The sequence below is a fragment of the Tamandua tetradactyla genome, chromosome 1, assembly GCF_023851605.1.
Source record: "Tamandua tetradactyla isolate mTamTet1 chromosome 1, mTamTet1.pri, whole genome shotgun sequence".
Classification (NCBI taxonomy): domain Eukaryota; kingdom Metazoa; phylum Chordata; class Mammalia; order Pilosa; family Myrmecophagidae; genus Tamandua; species Tamandua tetradactyla.
Genome location: NC_135327.1, coordinates 7663696 through 7686496, shown reverse-complemented (window position 1 = coordinate 7686496; position 22801 = coordinate 7663696). Strand labels below are relative to the sequence as shown.

General features: G+C 39.7%; 1 protein-coding gene and 1 pseudogene across 3 annotated transcripts in view; one reads left to right on the top strand and one right to left on the bottom strand.

The window, feature by feature from the left end:
- Positions 1-22801, top strand: part of PKIG (cAMP-dependent protein kinase inhibitor gamma) — a 149771-nt gene that overhangs the window by 63549 nt on the left and 63421 nt on the right. The window lies entirely within an intron of this gene.
- On the bottom strand, positions 13396-14933 carry LOC143683424 (enolase-phosphatase E1 pseudogene; annotated as a pseudogene).

Here is a 22801-nt window from a genome sequence, read left to right as displayed (position 1 = left end):
GTGTTTGTGGAATGGTTGTACAGCAGGGAGCAGGGCATGGGGTGGAACACACAGTGCAGTGATTTGTTTCAGGTCAGTTATGGGTGCAGGTTGAGGATGTTAACGCTGATGCTTGTGAATGTGGGCACCCAGTGACCAGGGAGGATGTAGCTGTGCAGGTGCACTGGTCTGGGGGTCTTAACCCTGCTGTGTGCTGGTGTAAGGCACAGGGCCTTTTGTGCACATGTGTAGAGTGTGGCAGCAGGTCAGGGGTGGATGTGACCTGGATCTGCAGGTCAGCACTTTCTCAGAGTTGGGAAGTGAGGCTGAGGGCTGTGCACATGCACAGTTCTAGAACTGCTGTAAAGTGTGGTTCCCAGAGCTGAATGACGTGATTGGGGGTTCATGCGCATGCGTGGGCCTGGGAGTGCCATTAATGGATGTGCTGAGCTCATGGAGGGCTTGGTGAGACTGTGCGACATTATGGGGGGGGGCATGGGGAGGCAGGGGTAGTCTGCGTATGGAAGTTAGTGCCCAAAACCTTTATGTGCTGGCAATAGCCTGCAGGGAACATGGATGGGGAGGTGGTGTTTCAGAGGGGTGCAGGAGTGGTGCCTTGGGCTGCACTTGGGTTGGGGGTGGGGGGCAGGTATGTGCACTGGGTGCCGGTGGGTGGGGGCGCCTGGAGCATGGTGAATGGAAGTGGGTAACGGGGCTCGGGTGCGTGGGTGTGGGGTGAGTCACTGGTCATGGGGCTACGCTGGTGAGGGTAGCATACCCAAGAAATGTGGCCTGGCTTACTTCCTAGTCCCGTGTTCCCGTCTGTGCACTTCTATGAGCTCCAGGGTTCTGCACCAGTCTCAACTTTCTGCCTCTCATTTTCTTGGCTTCTGCAACCAGGGCTGCTGCATGTGGTGCAGAAGACTCTCCCGGGTCAGCCACACTCCCAGATTGCTGCCTCAGTCGCCCTTCTGTCCGTTCTCCAACTTTTCCATGGAGCAGGGCTAATCTTGAGCTACCCTAGTCGGCCATCTCCCCAGGAGTCTCCCCCGCTCATTTTTTTATGACAGTAGGATAAATGTCTCCAGTTTGACAAAACCATTCTTCTTCAAACTTCCCAGGACTGTTTGCATTTCCAAAATAAACTGCTGGTGATTTTATTTATCTTACAATGAGAGTGCTTCACTAAAATAAAGTGGGCCATGAATCTTATTCATCTCTTTTCACATATAAATAAATGATTTTGGGGGTTTTCATTGTATATAGAGACTTGCCCTTCTCATTTCTTTATACCACTTTTACCAATCAACTCCCCTGTCAACCTTTCCTGACCAGTGTGATATTTGAAAGAAGCTATACTCTGGTGACTTGGTCTCAAAAACTATGGTGGTGTACAGGGTTCAAATACTAGACTTGATGTTATTTTGGATTCCCAAGGCTTTTCCATGTTTATTTGAAACTGAAAGAGAGCTCAGGAGGGAGTCTTCCCATAGCAGAAGGGCCAAGAACTAATCATTCTCAAATTGACTAGCTTTCTTCAAGGCACCCATATAAAGTCGAGTCATTAGGAGCAAAATGGTCAGTTTTTTAAATGGTAGTAGTATGAGGAGGAGGAGGAGGAGGAGGAGTAAGCATTTATGAAGACTCAGTATGTTTCATAAGTGTAGTTTCCTTTAATCCTTAAAACAGTCCTAAGAGTTAGGTATTTTATTCTCTTCATTTTACAGATGAGAACTGAGGCTTGATATATGAACTAAATGATTGATTGATTTGATTGTTTCTTTGGTTTTGGTAAAGTTCAGATACCTTTTGTCCTGTGGTTGATACTCAATAGTAGATGTTTCGTAGAGTATTTGAATAATAAATTCTTATATAAAATCATCTTGTCTTTTGTCCATTTCTTTCTGTGGTCCGTTCCTACTGCCAGTACTGCAGTCCAAGTTCATATTTCTTAAGTCTCCCTGATGGGGCTCCTTCTGCCAAAGTCATTATCCCCAAACCCAACTTTGCTTATGTCACCCTGCGCTTGAAATATTTCCATCGTTTCTTTTCAGCTGTTACCTAAGGAAAGATAATGAAGTTTAGTTTTGAATAGCTCTCAGTAAGGAAAAGCTCTTAGAAATGTCAGTATATCTCAGCTTCACAACAGTCCATCTCATCTGGGCTTTTTTAAAAAATTATTATTTCTCTTTTAAAATAAAATTTTTTAAAAATAAAAATAGTTTTTTAAAAAGCACAGAATGCATGAGTAAAATTTCCTTTTGATTGTCTAATTGTATTTTTCATTAGGAAATTAGTATATGTTCATTAGCACCCCAGGAAATTTCTGTAGATAAAATTAGCTGGATTATAGACAAAATCATAAAACTTGATTGAGAGACATTAAAGAACATCCAAATAAAAGCAGAAATAGATCCGTGTTGCAAGTATTAGAAGACTCACTGTTGTAAAGAGATCAGTTCTTTATCAGACATTGTCAGAGGGCTGATCTGGATTAGAAGTTATACGAGAAATAAACCAGTCAAGTTCAAGATGGAGTTTTGGGTTAACTCCTGTGTCCAAAAGGGGATGGGGTGGGGTGAGTTGTTAATTATGTTTTTGCAACCATTGATGAAATATGAATGAGGACTAGGTATAAAATATCTAGACTAAGAAAATTCATAGAAAGTAAATTAGAGGTTACCAGGAGCCGGGGGAAGGGGGATGGAGAGTTATTGCTTAATGGGTACAGAGTTTATGTTTTGGGTGATGAAAAAGTCTTGATAATGGATGGTGGTGAAGGCAGCACAACATTACATAGTTAATTAACATAGTTAATGTCACTGAACTGTACACTTAAAAATGGTTAAAATGTTGTAGCCATACCAAACTCTGAAATCTGTTCTAAACTAGTTGTTGTGATGTACTTTGAAATTTATTACTTTTTATATGTATATTATTTTCCACAAAAAATGTTGATTGTGACAATAAATGCACCTCTGTATGATAATATTGTGTGCTGTTGATTACACTTTGGATGATTACATGGTATGTGAATATATATCAATAAAAAATAAAATAAAATAAATGTGATACTGTAAGCATTCTGGGAAAAAAAGGGTTAAAATGGCAAGTTTTATGCAATATATATGTTACCACAACAAAATATACATATATTTTATGTATTTGATAAATATCCACCAGAAGCTAATTTTGACGTCCACTCAAAGCTTCCTGAAGAAAGGCTATCCTTATCCTTGCCTGGCTAAGGACCACAGAGGCTTCATGGGGTATTCAGATCTTATAGGATCCGACCCCAGAGGTATTTCTCTGCTTCATTCTATTGTCTCCATCTCACTTTTTTAAAAATATGCTCCTTTTTCTTTTCCTGGGATCTGCGTTCCTCCTTTCTCCTTTTCCTTTTTCTATCCTGTGTTTGTCGCCAAGAAGTTGAATCATGGCTGAGGTGCCTGCACAGTTTAGAGACTTCATTTCCTCCACTTTAAGGTGCAGCCTGCAGGGCTTCCCTCCCTGATTTCATAGAGGTCTTTGCTTGTCTACCATTTCTTGTGTGGATGACATCAGTGTCCAGCCCCAGGTGGGGCTCACCATCTGGACCAGGCCAGGATCAGGATCAGAGACCACGCAACTGGCAGAGTACAGCTGTGTCTCTGTATGGTATTTCAATACCCATACTCATAGCCACTCTGCCATGTCAACATATCTTCACCTGCTACCCCCTAAAGCTGCTACATCTCCTGACCTTACTGTTTGGGTCATTGATACTATTGCTTTCCCTGGAAACTTGGGAAAATATAGGTAGTTCTGTATTCTGGTTTTGGCTCCAGGACTTACTTGCTATAAGTAACCCCGGGCACATTAGTTTGCCTTTCGTCACCTCTATTTCTTCTTTTAAATGGGAATATAAGCAGAAGAACTAAGACAATCTGTTTGAGAATCCCCATCCAATGCAAATAGTGAACATTATTTTTATTTCAGAGCTCAGTAAATATTTGCTGATCTAACCCTGCCACTATCATTAGTGCAGACCAGTAATATGGGTTACAAGATATTCTTGGCATAAATAGTTTTTCAGAACAATCTTCTAGTTTGCTAATTTCTTTTTCTTAAAAGTGCCATTAAATCTATGGACACTGCTTATTAAAATAAAAGGGCTCTGCTTCTTTTGAGGATATTTTAATGCAGGCACAGGGAAATCAAAAATCCACAGGAGGTGTGGGCTGGCTATTTTAAAATGGCCCCAGTGTTCTGGTCTCTAGTTTCTTTCTCCTCTACTTGTAGTCAGCATTCTTGTCAAACATTTCCACCTATTGTTTCCTTTAGAGCTAGGAAATCCTAGACCCAATGTTCTAGTTTACTAACTGCCAGAAATGGAATGGCTTTTAAAAAGGGGAATTTAATAAGTTGCTAGTTTATAGTTCTAAGGCCCAGAAAATGTCCCAATTAAAACAAGTCTATAGAAATGTCCAATCAAAGGCATCCAGGGAAAGATTCCTTGGTTTAAGAAGGCCGACGAAGTTCAGGGTTTCTCCCTCAAGTGAGAAGGCACATGGCGAACATTTTCTCTCTCACCTGGAAGGGCACATGGCAAGCAAGGCATCATCTGCTAGCTTTCTCTCCTGGCTTCCTATTTCATGAAACTCCCCGGGAGGCATTTTCCTTCTTCATCTCCAAAGGTCGCTGGCTTGTGGGCCCTCTGCTTCTTTCTCATGGCTATGTCATTCTTCTCTGCTGTCTCTGAATCTCCTTCATTCTCCAAAATGTTTCCTTTTTTATAGGACTCCAGAAACTTATCAAGCCGCACCCAAATGGGTGGAGACATGTTGTCACCTAATCCGGCTTAACAACCTCTCTTGATTGGGTTATATCTCCAGGAAGATGATCTAATTACATACAGTATTGAATAGGGATTATTCTGCCTTTACAAAATGGGATTTAGATTAAAACATGGCTTTTCTAGGGGACATACGTCCATTCAAACCAACACACCCAAAAAGGAGGTTGAGTGGCAAGATTAGTCTGAAATGTCCAGTTTTTAAATTAACAACCCCACCCTTTTGTTGTGGTCTGTTTTTTGTCTGCCTCCTTCACTTGACCATAACTTTATGAAGACAAGGATTACATCACGTTGATCTTTTTCCTTTAGGATCTGGTATATTAGCTCCCCAACAAATGTTTTTAACTTAATGAAGGTTGGGAATGTTTTCATGTCTTCTGTAGAAACTGCAAGATGACTTGTAGTACAACAAGCAATGTCCATCAATGTGACTGTTGTTTCCAAAGGACAACAGGTCTTGAACTTTGTCTTTTGGACTTGTAATGGATTCAGAGATGGCCTTCAAGGGTTCTGTTCTAGTTTGCTAGCTGACGGAATGCAGCACACCAGAGATGGATTGGCTTTTAATAAAAGGGGATTTATTTTGTTGGTTCTTCAGAGGAAAGGCAGCCAACTTTCCACCGAGGTTCTTTCTTACGTGGAAGGCACAGGATGGTCTCTGCTAGTCTTCTCTCCAGGCCCCTGGGTTCCAACAACTTTCCCCGGGGCGACTTCTTTCTGCATCTCCAAAGGCCTGGGCTGAGCTGCGAGTGCTGAGATGAGGTGAGGAATGCCGAGCTGCTTAGGCTGTGCTACATTGCGTTCTCTCATTTAAGCACCAGCCAATTAAGTCAAACGTCACTCATTGCAGCAGACATGCCTCCTAGTTGACTGCAGATGTAATTAGCAACAGATGAGGTTCACATACCATTGGCTTATGTCCGCAGCAACAAGACTAGGTATGCTCACCTGGCCAAGTTGACAACTGAATCTAACTAACACAGGTTCCATGAACACCCTGAAAGTATGTTCATTTGAATGTATACATTTTCTGCAGAGAAGAATCTTAGCTTTCATCAGACTCTCCAAAGGTTATATGATCTAAAATGAATAGAAACCACAGCATAAATTCTGAAAAGCTTTCAGTAATGTGGAGTAACCAAGTCAACTTATTTTCTCTCTCTCTCTCTCTCTCTCTCTCTCTCTCTCACGCACACACACACACACACACACACACACTAGTTTGTTTCTTTTTTTTTTTAGCGTTGTTTCTAAAACACTTTTTTTTATTTTTTTTTATTTTTTATTAATTAAAAAAAGAATTAACAAAACAATTAGAAATCATTCCAATCTACATGTACAATCAGTAATTCTTAATAACATCACATAGTTGCATATTCATCATTTCTTAGTACATTTGCATCGATTTAGAAAAAGAAATAAAAAGACAACAGAATAAGAATTAAAACAATAATAGAAAGAAAAAAAACAAAAAAAACAAAAACAAAAAACCTATACCTCACATGCAGCTTCATTCAGTGTTTTAACATAATTGCATTACAATTGGGTAGTATTGTGATGTCCATTTCTGAGTTTTTATATCCAGTCCCGTTGTACAGTCTGTATCCCTTCATCTCCAATTATCCCTTCTTTTTTTTTTTTTTTTTAATTAACGGAAAAAAAGAAATTAACCCAACATTTAGAGATCATACCATTCTACACATGCAATCATTAATTCTTAACATCATCACATAGATGCATGATCATCATTTCTTAGTACATTTGCATTGGTTTAGAAGAACTAGCAACATAACCGAAAAAGATATAGAATGTTAATATAGAGAAAAAAAAAAGTAATAATAGTAAAATCAAAACAAAACAAAACAAAACAAAAACCTATAGCTCAGATGCAGCTTCATTCAGTGTTTTAACATGATTACTTTACAATTAGGTATTATTGTGCTGTCCATTTTTGAGTTTTTGTATCTAGTCTTGTTGCACAGTCTGTATCCCTTCAGCTTCAATTACCCATTGTCTTACCCTGTTTCTAACTCCTGCTGAACTCTGTTACCAATGACATATTTCAAGTTTATTCTCGAATGTCCGTTCACATCAGTGGGACCATACAGTATTTGTCCTTTAGTTTTTGGCTGGATTCACTCAGCATAATATTCTCTAGGTCCATCCATGTTATTACATGGTTCATAAGTTTATCTTGTCTTAAAGCTGCATAATATTCCATCGTATGTATATACCACAGTTTGTTTAGCCACTCTTCTGTTGATGGAGATTTTGGCTGTTTCCATCTCTTTGCAATTGTAAATAATGCTGCTATAAACATTGGTGTGCAAATGTCCGTTTGTGTCTTTGCCCTTAAGTCCTTTGAGTAGATACCTAGCAATGGTATTGCTGGGTCGTATGGCAATTCTATATTCAGCTTTTTGAGGAACCGCCAAACTGCCTTCCACAGTGGTTGCACCCTTTGACATTCCCACCAACAGTGGATAAGTGTGCCTCTTTCTCCGCATCCTCTCCAGCACTTGTCATTTTCTGTTTTGTTGATAATGGCCATTCTGGTGGGTGTGAGATGATATCTCATTGTGGTTTTGATTTGCATTTCTCTAATGGCCAGGGACATTGAGCATCTCTTCATGTGCCTCTTGGCCATCCGTATTTCCTCTTCTGAGAGGTGTCTGTTCAAGTCTTTTTCCCATTTTGTAATTGGGTTGGCTGTCTTTTTGTTGTTGAGATGAACAATCTCTTTATAAATTCTGGATACTAGACCTTTATCTGATATATCATTTCCAAATATTGTCTCCCATTGTGAAGGCTGTCTTTCTACTTTCTTGATGAAGTTCTTTGATGCACAAAAGTGTTTAATTTTGAGGAGTTCCCATTTATTTATTTCCTTCTTCAGTGCTCTTGCTTTAGGTTTAAGGTCCATAAAACCGCCTCCAGTTGTAAGATCCATAAGATATCTCCCAACATTTTCCTCTAACTGTTTTATGGTCTTAGACCTAATGTTTAGATCTTTGATCCATTTTGAGTTAACTTTTGTATAGGGTGTGAGAGATGGGTCTTCTTTCATTCTTTTGCATATGGATGTCCAGTTCTCTAGGCACCATTTATTGAAGAGACTGCTCTGTCCCAGGTGAGTTGGCTTGACTGCCTTATCAAAGATCAAATGTCCATAGATGAGAGGGTCTATATCTGAGCACTCTATTCGATTCCATTGGTCGATATATCTATCTTTATGCCAATACCATGCTGTTTTGACCACTGTGGCTTCATAATATGCCTTAAAGTCAGGCAGCGCGAGACCTCCAGCTTCGTTTTTTTTCCTCAAGATGTTTTTAGCAATTCGGGGCACCCTGCCCTTCCAGATAAATTTGCTTATTGGTTTTTCTATTTCTGAAAAATAAGTTGTTGGGATTTTGATTGGTATTGCATTGAATCTGTAAATCAATTTAGGCAGGATTGACATCTTAACTATATTTAGTCTTCCAATCCATGAACACGGTATGCCCTTCCATCTATTTAGGTCTTCTGTGATTTCTTTTAGCAGTTTTTTGTAGTTTTCTTTATATAGGTTTTTTGTCTCTTTAGTTAAATTTATTCCTAGGTATTTTATTCTTTTAGTTGCAATTGTAAATGGGATTCGTTTCTTGATTTCCCCCTCAGCTTGTTCATTACTAGTGTATAGAAATGCTACAGATTTTTGAATGTTGATCTTGTAACCTGCTACTTTGCTGTACTCATTTATTAGCTCTAGTAGTTTTGTTGTGGATTTTTCCGGGTTTTCGACGTATAGTATCATATCGTCTGCAAACAGTGATAGTTTTACTTCTTCCTTTCCAATTTTGATGCCTTGTATTTCTTTTTCTTGTCTAATTGCTCTGGCTAGAACCTCCAACACAGTGTTGAATAATAGTGGTGATAGTGGACATCCTTGTCTTGTTCCTGATCTTAGGGGGAAAGTTTTCAATTTTTCCCCATTGAGGATGATATTAGCTGTGGGTTTTTCATATATTCCCTCTATCATTTTAAGGAAGTTCCCTTGTATTCCTATCTTTTGAAGTGTTTTCAACAGGAAAGGATGTTGAATCTTGTCGAATGCCTTCTCTGCATCAATTGAGATGATCATGTGATTTTTCTGCTTTGATTTGTTGATATGGTGTATTACATTAATTGATTTTCTTGTGTTGAACCATCCTTGCATACCTGGGATGAATCCTACTTGGTCATGATGTATAATTCTTTTAATGTGTTGTTGGATACGATTTGCTAGAATTTTATTGAGGATTTTTGCATCTATATTCATTAGAGAGATTGGTCTGTAGTTTTCTTTTTTTGTAATATCTTTGCCTGGTTTTGGTATGAGGGTGATGTTGGCTTCATAGAATGAATTAGGTAGTTTTCCCTCCACTTCGATTTTTTTGAAGAGTTTGAAGAGAATTGGTACTAATTCTTTCTGGAACGTTTGGTAGAATTCACATGTGAAGCCATCTGGTCCTGGACTTTTCTTTTTAGGAAGCTTTTGAATGACTAATTCAATTTCTTTACTTGTGATTGGTTTGTTGAGGTCATCTATTTCTTCTTGAGTCAAAGTTGGTTGTTCATGTCTTTCCAGGAACCCATCCATTTCATCTAAATTGTTGTATTTATTAGCGTAAAGTTGTTCATAGTATCCTGTTATTACCTCCTTTATTTCTGTGAGGTCAGTAGTTATGTCTCCTCTTCCATTTCTGATCTTATTTATTTGCATCCTCTCTCTTCTTCTTTTTGTCAATCTTGCTAAGGGCCCATCAATCTTATTGATTTTCTCATAGAACCAACTTCTGGCCTTATTGATTTTCTCTATTGTTTTCATGTTTTCAATTTCATTTATTTGTGTTCTAATCTTTGTTATTTCTTTCCTTTTGCTTGCTTTGGGGTTAGCTTGCTGTTCTTTCTCCAGTTCTTCCAAATGGATAGTTAATTCCTGAATTTTTGCCTTTTCTTCTTTTCTGATATATGCATTTAGAGCAATAAATTTCCCTCTTAGCACTGCCTTTGCTGCGTCCCATAAGTTTTGATATGTTGTGTTTTCATTTTCATTCGCCTCGAGGTATTTGCTAATTTCTCTTGCAATTTCTTCTTTGACCCAGTCGTTGTTTAGGAGTGTGTTGTTGAGCCTCCACGTATTTGTGAATTTTCTGGCACTCTGCCTATTATTGATTTCCAACATCATTCCTTTATGGTCCGAGAAAGTGTTGTGTAAGATTTCAATCTTTTTAAATTTGTTAAGACTTGCTTTGTGACCCAGCATATGGTCTATCTTTGAGAATGATCCATGAGCACTTGAGAAAAAGGTGTATCCTGCTGTTGTGGGATGTAATGTCCTATAAATGTCTATTAAGTCTAGTTCATTTATAGTAATATTCAGATTCTCTATTTCTTTGTTGATCCTCTGTCTAGATGTTCTGTCCCTTGATGAGAGTGGTGAGTTGAAGTCTCCAACTATTATGGTATATGAGTCTATTTCCCTTTTCAGTGTTTGCAGTATATTCCTCACGTATTTTGGGGCATTCTGATTCGGTGCGTAAATATTTATGATTGTTATGTCTTCTTGTTTAATTGTTCCTTTTATTAGTATATAGTGTCCTTCTTTGTCTCTTTTAACTGTTTTACATTTGAAGTCTAATTTGTTGGATATTAGTATAGCCACTCCTGCTCTTTTCTGGTTGTTATTTGCATGAAATATCTTTTCCCAACCTTTCACTTTCAACCTATGTTTATCTTTGGGTCTAAGATGTGTTTCCTGTAGACAGCATATAGAAGGATCCTGTTTTTTAATCCATTCTGCCAATCTATGTCTTTTGATTGGGGAATTCAGTCCATTGACATTTAGTGTTATTACTGTTTGGATAATATTTTCCTCTAACATTTTGCCTTTTGTATTATATATATCATATCTGATTTTCCTTCTTTCTACACTCTTTTCCATATCTCTCTCTTCTGTCTTTTTGTATCTGACTCTAGTGCTCCCTTTAGTATTTCTTGCAGAGCTGGTCTCTTGGTCACAAATTCTTTCAGTGACTTTTTGTCTGAGAATGTTTTAATTTCTCCCTCATTTTTGAAGGATAATTTTGCTGGATATAGGAGTCTTGGTTGGCAGTTTTTCTCTTTTAGTATTTTAAATATATTATCCCACTGTCTTCTAGCTTCCATGGTTTCTGCTGAGAAATCTACACAAAGTCTTATTGGGTTTCCCTTGTATGTAATGGATTGTTTTTCTCTTGCTGCTTTCAAGATCTTCTCTTTCTCTTTGACCTCTGACATTCTAACTAGTAAGTGTCTTGGAGAACGCCTATTTGGGTCTAATCTCTTTGGGGTGCGCTGCACTTCTTGGATCTGTAATTTTAGGTCTTTCATAAGAGTTGGGAAATTTTCAGTGATAATTTCTTCCATTAGTTTTTCTCCTCCTTTTCCCTTCTCTTCTCCTTCTGGGACACCCACAACACGTATATTTGTGCGGTTCATATTGTCCTTGAGTTCCCTGATACCCTGTTCAAATTTTTCCATTCTTTTCCCTATAGTTTCTGTTTCTTTTTGGAATTCAGATGTTCCATCCTCCAAATCACTAATTCTATCTTCTGTCTCTTTAAATCTATCATTGTAGCTATCCATTATTTTTTCTATGTTTGCTACTTTATCCTTCACTTCCATAAGTTCTGCGATTTGTTTTTTCAGTTTTTCTATTTCTTCTTTATGTTCAGCCCATGTCCTCTTCATGTCCTCCCTCAATTTATCGATTTCGTTTTTGAAGAGGTTTTCCATTTCTGTTCGTATATTCAGCATTAGTTGTCTCAGCTCTTGTGTCTCATTTGAGCTATTGGTTTGTTCCTTTGACTGAGCCATATTCTCAATCTTTTGAGCGTGGACAGTTATCTTCTGCTGCTGGCGTCTGGGCATTTATTCAGATTTCTCTTGGTGTTGGACCCAGCAAGGTTGTAATATTTTTCTGTGAAATCTCTGGGTTCTGTTTTTCTTATCCTGCCCAGTAGGTGGCGCTCGTGGCACACGTTTGTCTGCGGGTCCCACCAGTAAAAGGTGCTGTGGGACCTTAAACTTTGGAAAACTCTCGCCGTCCTGGGGGTTCGCTAGCCGAAGCGGCTTGAGCCGGCCCGGGGTCTGAACGCAGGGAGGGTTGCTGGTCGCCGCAGCCAGGGAAAGAGCCCGTCCGAATTTCCTAGTCGGCCCTGGGCAACAAGCGTGGCGGGAGGGTGCCAGCGGCAGCGGCCCGCCCGAGAGAGTGCACGTTCCCCGGGAGTCACGGGGTCACCGTTCTCCGCGGCCTGGGGGTTTCCGATCCAATTCTCTCAGTTGGTCCGGGGGCTGCGCGTGGTGTGGGCGCCAGTCGCCTTGGTTTCAGGGGACCACCTCTCCAATTCTCCCAGCCGGCCCGGGAAGGGGGAAGGGAGTAACTCCGGCCGCTTGCCACCCCGCCCGGTAAGGCCCGCGCGCCTCGGCGATCTCACCCGAGCTGCTTCTCTCAGCCAGCCAGCCGTTCCAGGATGGGGTATGCTGTCTTTTTTATCTCTGTTGTGGCTTTGGGCGCTTTCTGTATCGTTTCTACTCCCCTAGTAGGTGTCCTGGAGAAGAAACTAAGATCCGCGCGTCTTACTAAGCCGCCATCTTCCAGGAACACTAGTTTGTTTCTTGATCACTCTTGGTAAATAAACTTCATATAACCCAGACGTCTCAGCATTTTCAAATCTAGATCAAATCAGCTTCCCCTTTTGGTTTATGCCTTGTAAATGGCCTTGGAGGTGAAGGTCCTCTCCTGGTCATCTCCACCACCTCTTTTTCTGTTTCTCAGTTAGCCCAGAATTGAAACCCAGTCCCTACTTTGGTTTTCATCAAGAGCAAAAAATTCATCCACACAAAGCTTTTATAAGCATTTTCATCTTTGCTCATGATTTGGGCATCCCAGAAAGGGGTCACAGAGCAGAAAATCCAAACTTCTACCATGTTTCTGAAAGGTGATCATCAGTCAAAAGATATTCCATTTGACAGGAGCTTCTCTCTTTAGAAGGCAGATATGGTGAAAAATAACTTTTTTTCCCTTTTGTGTATGTTTCAACATTTCCTCAGATCACATTTTAGTAAAGCCATCTGTTTTAGTCTGCCAAAGCTGCCAGAATGCAACGCACCAGAGATGGATTGGTTTTTTTTTTTTTTTTTTTTTTTTTTTAAAGGAAAGACAGAGAGAAGGAAGGAAGGATAGAAGGAAGGAAGGAAGGAAGAAAGGGAAACATTTTTAAACATTTTCTTGTTTTATTGTATTCTGTTTCTCCGTTTTTGTTACATGGGCTGGGGCCGGGAATCGAACCGAGGTCCTCCGGCATAGCAGGCAAGCACTTTGCCCGCTGAGCCACCGCGGCCCGCCCGGATTGGTTTTTTTTTGAAGAAAATGTTTTTATTAATCACAGCATGAAATTGACATGACATTCCATTAGAATTGAACAAGGATAAATAATGCTATTACATTTCTCCTATCCTCTTCAGAGGAAAATATTACATGTTAGAGCTCTTACTGACTTTATGGACTGAAAACTATTTTGTTTTTTTTAAAGCATAGAGCAATTAACATATATCTTCAAACTGTGCTAAGTAGTTAGAAAGGTAACTACAAAATCTTTAATAACTGTAGGATTAGGACTGTTTTGTTAAACATTAACAAATATTAGCTGTTATATCAATGCAACTTTTTCACTGGTAAGGCAACTGCTTGCTGTGGGTGCCATGATGAATAGTAAGTATGTTCTTAAAACAAATACTTGATTGATCAAGATTGAAGTGAGTTTTTGTTCCCAATTTTGCTATCTTTTGGAGCAGAAGCAAATATCTTTGTCTTGTGAACACAGAGAGGCAAATATTGTGAAATACAGCTGTTATAATCTTCAGACAACTAGGTCAACAATTAAATGGGGCAATAGATTATTTTTAGGAATAATTCTTTGAATTTTTAAAATAACAAGGATTCTGAGTAGCTTCTCAAAATTAGCTTTCCATTTTGGTACATGATCTGATAAACTTAACACATTTGATCTGTATTTTTTTTATCTGTGTTTTAGTAATTTCTTCTATCCACTACACTTTGACTTTAATAAGGGTTAGAGTTGTGGTTTCAAACAATTTCTACATATAATACATCTTTAAATAAGCTTTCATTTCACTGAATTGAGGTTTTTTTCACTGACATGGAAGGTATTCTGAGCATACACATACATAATGTGTGTCTATATATGTATTTTTTTTTTAAGTTTTTAAGTTTCGTTTACCATTAAAATAAAACCAGACTATAGGGACAACTCTGTAAACAGTGAGAAACCTTCTCTAGGTTGAGGAAGGCAGGTACAGTTCATTGAAGGATGTGATGAGGCTGTAGTAAGTCTTTTCATCATCGGTTAATCCTGCGTTGCCAGGTCTCACCACTACAGCTACATGCACGTCTGCTTCCTCAGCAGCACTGGCCTCTAGAGTAACGTCTGTCAGAAACAGGATGTTGTTGGTTGAACACCCAATACTGTCTGCAATCTTTCGGTAACTCTCACTCTCTACTTTGTGTCCAATCTTGGTATCACAGTGACCATCAACAAGCTCAAGAATATCTCCCTCTGTAGAATACCCAAATAACAGTTTCTGTGCTTCTACACTCCCTGAAGAATAGATATACACCTTCATTCCAGCCTCTCTCCATTTCTTAACTGCTGGAACTGCATCTGCAAAGAACTCTGCTTTCATGCGTCCAGCTATGAATGCTGCCCTCCACATGTGGCCCTGAAGCTGCTTCAATGCTGTAGTCTTTTGGTCCAGAGACATCTGCCAGCAGACGTTATCTATCACAGCTTGGATCATCTGTTGCAGGTCATCCACTCCATTTCCAGAAACTGCAGGGATCGGAACAGCCCCATCCAAATGGGAATCCTCTTCAGCCTGTTTCCTCAAAAGATTGACGTCCTGCTGGCACTCCTCTTCTTCCCAATGTGTTTGCAGATACTCTTTAACATTTTCTTGGATATAAGGAAATAAAATATCCTTCGATATCTAACAGGATCGCAGTGACTTCAGAGGGCACCGAAAGCACGACCATTTCCCTGCCGGATGCTACTACGGTTTCGGCCTAGCGATAGGGAGGGCGAAAGGTGGCGGTGGCGGTGGCGGTGGCGGTGGCGGCGGCGGCGGCTGCTCCCCCAAAACCGACCCGGGCTTCCGACAGTCCAGCAAGGACCCCGAAGCCTGCAACTGCACGTGGAGAAGAGGCCACCTCCTCGGACCTGGAAGTGGGGAACGAACTGCCGGATTGGTTTTTAATAAAAGGGGATTTATTTAGTTAAAAATGTATAGTTCTTTAGAGGAAAGGCAGCTAACTTTCAAATGAGGTTCTTTCTTACACAGGAAGGCACAGGGCAATCTCTGCTGCCCTTCTCTCCAGGCCTCTGGGTTCCAACAACTTTCCCTGGGGTGATTCCTTTCTGTATTGTATTCCAGGCAAAGGCCTGGGCTGAGCTGCAAGTGCTGAGATGAGGTATGCTGAGCTGCTTAGGCTGTGCTACATTGAGCTCTCTCATTAAAGCACCAGCCAATTAAATCAAACATCATTCATTGCAGCAAGCACGCCTCCTAGCTGACTGCAGATGTAATCAGCAACAGATGAGGCTCACATGCCATTGGCTCATGTCCACAGCAACAGAACTAGGCACCTTCACCTGGCCAAATTGACGCCTGAACCTAACTGCCACACCATCTTAGTAAATTAATCCTGTAGGTCTGTGCTGTTACTAAGGACCTCCTTCATTTCACTGTGAATGTACACTCTTACAATTAGATCGGACCTATAAGCGGGTTAAAGATCTTGTTCTTTTAGAGAATAAAAGAGGAGTGTTTCTATTTTGAGATCTAGTAAACTAGTTTCCATCACTGTTGCATAAACTCAATTCCCTCCTCCATTTAAGTTCCTCCAGTTTTGTTTTCTCTATCCTTTTTTTTCCAAAATATTTTTGATGACTATAACATTAAAATATTTTTAATAAACATTAGAGCAATATAGAAGTACATGGTTTTGTTAGTGAAAATAACTAAAAAACTCCCCTTTAACCCCACTGCCCAGAGATAGCCTCTGTTACCAATTTGGCATACTGTATATTGCATATACCAACTATGAGCCAGGTACTGTGCATTCTGTCATTAAATCCTCACAGTCTCTGAAATGGGGGACCTCCATTTACCAGAACTCGAGTTTGATAGCCAACTGGTGACTTGCCTAAAATTATTTCCAATTTTTGCAGTTATAAATAGTCTGCAGTAAAGATGTATCTGTCTTTGTTTTCTAGTCTGATTATCTCCATGTGACAAATTTCAAAAGCTAGAATTGTGTGGTAAAAACTGTGCACATTTAAACTTTTGATTGATTTTGAGGGAGATGGCTAAGAGCCTCGGTTTTGTAGTCATACAAACCATGTTCACATTCAACTGCTGCTTACTGGCCACTCACTAGGCTTAAACTGTATTGCACTTTGCTCATCTGTAAATGGGATAACAGAAACCACGTCAGGTGGCTGTGAGGATTAAATAAGAGGATGCATGTAATGCCCCTGGCTAGTTTCCAGCACACAGTGATATACAAGACAGTTCAGGTGCCTGCTCTCATGGAACTGACATTTTGGTTGCAGGGTTGGTGGGGGAGGGGCAGGTATGAAAGAGTAAATAAATTAATGAACAAGAAAAATAGCAGTGCTGAACGGACAATGAAATGAAAGTGATGTGTTGGATAGATGGGTTATTATCTTTGGATGGTGCTCTAGTTTGCTAGCTGCCAGAATGCAACACACCAGAGATGGCTTGGCTTTTAATAAAAGGAAATTTATTTCATTAGTTCTTCAGAGGAAAGGCAGCTAACTTTCAACTGAGGTTCTTTTTTACGTGGGAAGGCACAGGGTGATCTCTGCTGGCCTTCTCTCCAGGCCTCTGGGTTCCAACAACTTTCCCCGGGGTGATTTCTTTCGGCATCTCCAAAGGCCTGGGCTGAGCTGCGAGTGCTGAGATGAGGTATACTGAGCTGCTTGGGCTGTGCTATGTTGAGTCTCTCATTTAAGCACCAGCCAATTAAGTCAAACGTCATTCATTGCAGCAGGCACACCTCCTAGCCGACTGCAGATGTAATCAGTGACAGATGAGTTTCACATACCATTGGCTCATGTCCACCGCAACAGATCTAGGCACCTTCACCTGGCCAAGTTAACTGATTCTAACTACCACAGATGGTTAGGGGAGTTCTGAAGAGGTGACATTTTAACTAAAGTCTGACTGGCAAGTACATTCTTTTAATTCCTTGAAGTAGAATTGTGAAATGAAAGATTCAATGAATTTAAACGTGTGGACAACACAGTATTGGCAAATTGACCTGCAAAAAATTCTAAAATAATTTTACATTCCCTCTGTGTATAGACTTTCTCTTTCCTTCACCCTCATCAGCAATTTTCTCCCGATTTTAAAAGTGGTGTTGTTGAAGGATTATCGTAGGGCCTTTTCTGTCTGTCTTCTAAGGAGCTTCATCATTAACGGGGAAAAGATAAGAAAACAAGTCAGTCTCTTTGGCGGATCGCTCTTGGACTAAACCTTTCTCCTCATTTACTACTATCCTTTTTCTCTCTGCCGGTTCCTGCCTGCCATGTGTGATAGGACTGGAAGCCTCCAACATTTTAGCCAGCAGACGTGTTGATTAATGACCTCTTTTCCCCCTTTGGAATTAGGCATTGCCTGTCTCAGGGGGGATGCGTTTGCTGTAAACAACACAGCAGCTTTTAGTAGTAGGCTTGTTTTTCCAAACGAATCTGCTGGCACGGACATAACACCTTCTGTGAGTTAAAATTGCGCAGAAGGCTCTGCATCTTTTTGTTCCTGTCAAACCCCTCTCCTGTATTGCAGCAGTGGTGGGGGTAGGGGCGGGAGCATTTCTGAGTATCAGACCCTACAAGTGCTTCCGTCCCTGTTCTGTGGGTAGTAAGACCTCTTTTGTTTGGAATATGGGTGTCATTATACATTGTTCGTGAATCTGTTCTGTAAAGCTTTTTATCCTCCTACATAAACTGCCATAAGAAGTGTTTGCTAAGTTTTGAATGGGGCTCAGCAGCATGATACAGCACATGTTAAGTGACATCTCATTTAGGCAGTGTTTTGTTCCTTGTCGGTACAGTTGTGTACTTTTATACAATACAACTGTATTAGAGCTTAATTTCCATGAGTCAAACCTTAAAGAAAAATGATACCGTGTAATTCTAACTCATAGAGAAATGGATTAAAAGTCACGATTTCTTTTTATAAACTTTTAAAATTCACCAACATAAATAAAACCTCCTGAGGGCAGCGTGACAGGGCATGGGGGTGGTGCAGGGAAGGTGGTGTGTTTAGTGAAATTGTCCAGAAGCAAAGCACCACTCACTTGAAGCCCAGAAATTTGTCATCCAAATATGTGCAGATTGCTGGTGCTATAAATAGAGTTTGAACCCAAGTAAACAGCCTCTTCCTTCTAGCTTGGCCATTGTTCAGATGCCAGAATCGGCTGGGGAGTCTCATCTCAAACCAGGCTCATGGTGCTTATACAGAACCCTGGGGCTCCTTCTCTGAGGCAGGGCAGTTAGCTACCCAGAGGTTGAGATGACCAGGGCCCAGACATTCGCTGGCCCACCCTCCCTTTTGGCTCCCATCCCTCCCCAGCCTGTTGTAGAGCTTTTACAAACTTGCCTGGCCTCTAGAGTAGCACCAGTCTGGGATTTCTGACAACTATAAAAAGCCGCATGCCCGTGGACTCTGAGGTAGAATTAGGAGGTAAAACTCTCTTCTGAAGGCAAAAGCACACAGAGCTCATTTCTTTCCTTTGGAACCAGGAAGAATGGCATGGTTGTCAGAACTGCTTTCAGCTGCTTGCAGTGCCTGACATACTGTTAACATTGCAAGAGCCCATTTAAGGGACTCTCAAAATGCTGACATTCAAGCAATTGAGAGCATTCCATGGTTTATTACTGTAGTTCCTTTGGAAAAATTAAGTTCCTCTCTTTTTAAAATTCCTGTTTCAGCTGCATTGATTTAGAGTGATTCTTATGTCAGATACCCATGAGGAGGCTGTGAATAATTTGACATTTTGTTGTTGAGAGGACAGATGATCAGAGACTGTAGAAAGAGTACTGGGTTAAGGGTCAGCAGACCTGGGTTCTTGGGCAAGTTACTTAGCTCTTCTTACCTTTAGTTTCTTCATCCTGCCTCTCCTGTTTCATGAGGTTGTTGAGAAAATGTGTGTTTTTAGATCATATGAACTAGTGGATGTGTTCTAGTTTGCTAGCTGCTGTAATGCAATATACCAGAAATGGAATAGCTTTTAAAAAGGGGAATTTAATAAGTTGCAAGTTTACAATTCTAAGGCCAAGAAAATGTCCCAGTTAAAACAAGTCTATAGAAATGTCCAATCTAAGGCATCCAGGGAAAGATACCTTGGTTCAAAAAGGCCGATGAAGTTCAGGGTTTCTCTCTCAAGTGAGAAGACACATGGTGAACATGGTCAGAGTTTCTCTCTCATCTGGAAGGGCACGTGGCAAATGGTGTCATCTGCTAGCTTTCTCTCCTGGCTTCCTGTTTCATGAAGCTACTTGGAGGCGTTTTCCTTCATCTCCAAAGGTCACTGGCTGGTGGACTCTCTGCTTCTTGTAGCTATGTCATTCTCTGCTCTCTCAGAATCTCCTGGCTTTCTCTCTTGTTCTCTTTTATAGGCTTCCAGAAAACTAATCAAGACCCACCCGAATGGGTGGAGACACGTCTCCACCTAATCCATTTTAACAACCACTCTTGATTGAGTCACATCTCTAAGGAGATTATCTAATTACAGTTTCAAATATACAATCCTGAATAGGGATTAGAAGAAACAGCTGCCTTTACAAAATGGGATTACGATTAAAACATGGCTTTTCTGAGGTACATACATCCTTTGACACCAGCACAGGATGTAAAGGAGAGGTAGGTGGTACAAAGCCTCTGGGCATTGGAGCCACACAGGCCTGGTCTTCTACTCCATGAGCTCCAGCAAATGGCTAATGTCTCTCAGCCTCAATTTTTTTCATCTGTAAAATGGTAATATTGGTATCTTCCTTATAGGAATGTTATAAGGATTAGAAAAAACACATGTAAAGCCGTGACAAATGGTAGACAATAGTTTGATGGCAAAAATAGTTATTACCACATTTAATGTAGAGTTATTCATGCTGGGGTGATTTAAATTTCTTCATCTGGGGAAATATTCCATTTATAGATGTTAAGATTAGCAAAAATAAAGCTGAAAAAAAGCTGATGACAGTAGTTAATAATAATAGCTAACTTATAAAACTCAAAGTAATACATGAACATGATTTTTAAAAAAACTTACAAAAAGGTCTCAGCCTCTCTCTTCTCTCTGAGCTAAACATTTAATTTTTCTGCTTTTAGTGCTTCTGGTGATTCCTCCATTTTTTAATTAAAATTAATTTTTTTTCAAAATGATATTTTAAGGCCAAATATCATTAAAATCTTAAAATAAAAAACAGCTGTCTCCTACACCCCCACCCCTTCTTTACCCTCCCTCCTTTCCTTTTCCCTAAGATCATGTACTTTCTTTAAAATTTATTTTATTTATTAAACATACCAACATACAAACACCAACATTCTACTTTTGATTCCATTAGCAATTTGTTCTAGCATTTGTTTCCATATAGCTAAATAATATGCTTATACCACTATCTTGCTGTTTCAAACATATCTAAAACTGAAGAGAGTAGTATAATGAACTCTCAAGTACCATCCATTATCCAACTTCAAGAATCATCAATCTATGGAAATCTTGTTTCATCTATGTCTACCCTGCTAGTGGATTATTTAGGAATACATTTTAGACATCATTTTATCAATAATTATTTTATATACATCTGAGAGAATAAGGACTATTTTTTTAAACCTAACTACACTTAAAGCCATGATTATAATCCCTTATTAGCAAAGATGTCCGATTACTTTGGAAATATTTTTGTGTTTGAATCAGGTCCAAACAAGGACTTCACATTACTGTACTGTTCTTTCTTGATTCATCAGTTTTAGATGTTATGGTCTGACTTTCTAGGATAGTATGTGAGGCTTTAGCATTTTTATAAGTGCCACAGTTCCATTAACACTCCGTATCCTTCCTCTTTTTTCCCAGTATCACAATTTTTTGGCTAAATCAGTATTCAGTGTTTTGCAGTTTTATGACAATGTAAATAATTTTACTGCAGAGCCAAATTAGGTTATTTTTTTCCTTTCTGTTTAACTTTGTTTTTCTTGGACCTAATAATTGCTCTTTAGTATGATTTAGTTTTCTTTGTTCTATTCCTAAATCTGTCCATTCTTTCCCATAGACTTTCAGTATAATTTTTGACAAACTTATCAGGGAAGCTGTTATTCCTTTTTCTTGGAGCCTTCTGCTCTCCTGCTTTAATCAATCTGGGGCTCTGGAGGCCTACAGCTCAGCTGAGGCCCCCAAGCTACCCTCCTCCTCCTCCTCGGATTCCTTTCACATCTCATTTGTTGGATCTCTAATTTTTAAATCCTATTTCTTCTTTCTTAGTTTAAGCCCTAATCTAGGGGAAGCATATTCTCCAGTAGTTTACTGAGAAAACAATGCGTGAGAGATAAACTGTTTAAATCCTTATGCTGCTGAAAATGTCTTTATTTTGCCTGGCTTAATATACAGAATTCCAGCTTCCAAATAACTTTGCTTAGAACTTTTCCTTTGGAAAGATAGCTCCACTATCTCCAGGCACCCATTATTGCCACTGAGACCTCTGATACCAGCCTTATTCTTCTCTTTTGAGACTGCATTTTTGGCCCTCTGGAAACTTAGAATTTTGTTCCTTTTGAGTTCTGAAGGGTCAGGAGGCTGGATAGTCTCTTTTCATCCTGCTCAGCACTTTTATAACTTTTAAGTTTGGAGATTCATGTCTTTCTTCAGCTCTGGGGAATTTTCCTCATGATTTCTTAGATAATTTCTTTTTTTTCTGAAATTCCTATTTAGTCTGATGTTGGATTTCCTGGATTGTTGTTCTATATCTCTTTCCTTTATAATTCTATGAATATATGAATATTCTATGAATATTTTTTCCTTTTCTTATTTTCTGGTTTTTCTTCTGAATTTTTAATTTCAGATTGCATATTGTTTATTTCCAAGAGCTTTTTTGTCTGTTTATTCCAATAGCTTAAGAATTTATCTAAAGGCATAGAGTTTTTTTCTTTGTAAGTTTCTCATTTGTCTATATTTTAGCTTTTGTCATGCTGTTGGTTTTCCTTAGATGCTTTTTTGACCATTCGTAGTCAATAATGGAAATGTTCAAGGCTGCTGTTGTTTGTTTTAGGGAGTAAGCCTTGGTTTCCTCTGGAATTGTTTGTCTTTTCACCTTTAGGATTCTCCCCTGGCTGGGAAGCTACTGGGAGCTTTCTGCCAAATTAAAGGACATATTTTGCTTTAGGAACATGAATAGGCACCAGCAGTTAGACTGAAGACCCTTCAAATGTCAGTGTCGGGGTGCTAGGTTTCTTACTAGAAGCTCTATGTCAAGAGGCGGTTCATTCCATTTATTTAAAGAGTCCTGTCTTTTGGGGTTAAGTGGGGCTACAGGCCCACTGTGTGCTGGAGGTGTCAGTGGGGAGCTTGCTGGCACAGTGTTTATCCAGAAGACCAGAGCTTCAATGGATCCCCTGATTTTCAACCATGCTCCTAAATCTTCTTGGACCACCTTACCATCTCCAGGCCCAAAGTCTCACTGGAATCCCACACAGCAGTTTGTCTCCCACTTTCAATGGCACATTCTTGGCCCTATAATCTGGACTTTGGCTTTTATCTATCTTCATGCTTCTACCTTTTCCTGTCTTTTAGAAGTTATTTGAACTGAAATGCTTTGTTCCCTAACG